Below are 536 nucleotides of genomic sequence, written 5' to 3'. Positions count from 1 at the left end.
AACGTGGCTTTTTAGTCTCTTAATTTAATATCTTCATCAATGATATAGACAGTGGGATTGAGTGCACCCTCAGCAGGTTTGCAGATGACACCAAGCTGAGTGGTGTGGTTGACATGCCAGAGGGATGGGATGTCATCCAGAGGGACCTGGACAAGCTGGAGAGGTGGGCCCAGGTGAGCTTCATGAGGTTCAACAAGGCCAAGTGCAGGGTCCTGCACCTGGGCAGGGACAGTCCTCATTACTGATACAAGCTTGGAGATGATGTGCTGGAAAGCAGCCCTGAGGAAAAGTGCTTGGGGTACTGGTGGATGAGAAGCTGGACATGAGCCACCAATGTGCATCTGCAGCCCAGAAACCAACCGCATCTTGGGCTGCATCACAAGAAGTGTGGCCATGGGGCCAGGGAGGGTATTCTGCCCCTCTGCTCTGCTCTGGTCAGACCCCACCTGCAGTGCTGTGTCCAGCTTTGGAGGCCTTACCTTTCCTAGCTGCCTCCCCACATCCCCTGACAACAGTCCTGTGTTCCTCCCAAGTGG

The sequence above is a fragment of the Mesitornis unicolor genome, unplaced genomic scaffold (assembly GCF_000695765.1).
Source record: "Mesitornis unicolor isolate BGI_N332 unplaced genomic scaffold, ASM69576v1 scaffold23667, whole genome shotgun sequence".
In the NCBI taxonomy this organism is placed as follows: Eukaryota; Metazoa; Chordata; class Aves; order Mesitornithiformes; family Mesitornithidae; genus Mesitornis; species Mesitornis unicolor.
This window is presented reverse-complemented; position numbering follows the sequence as displayed.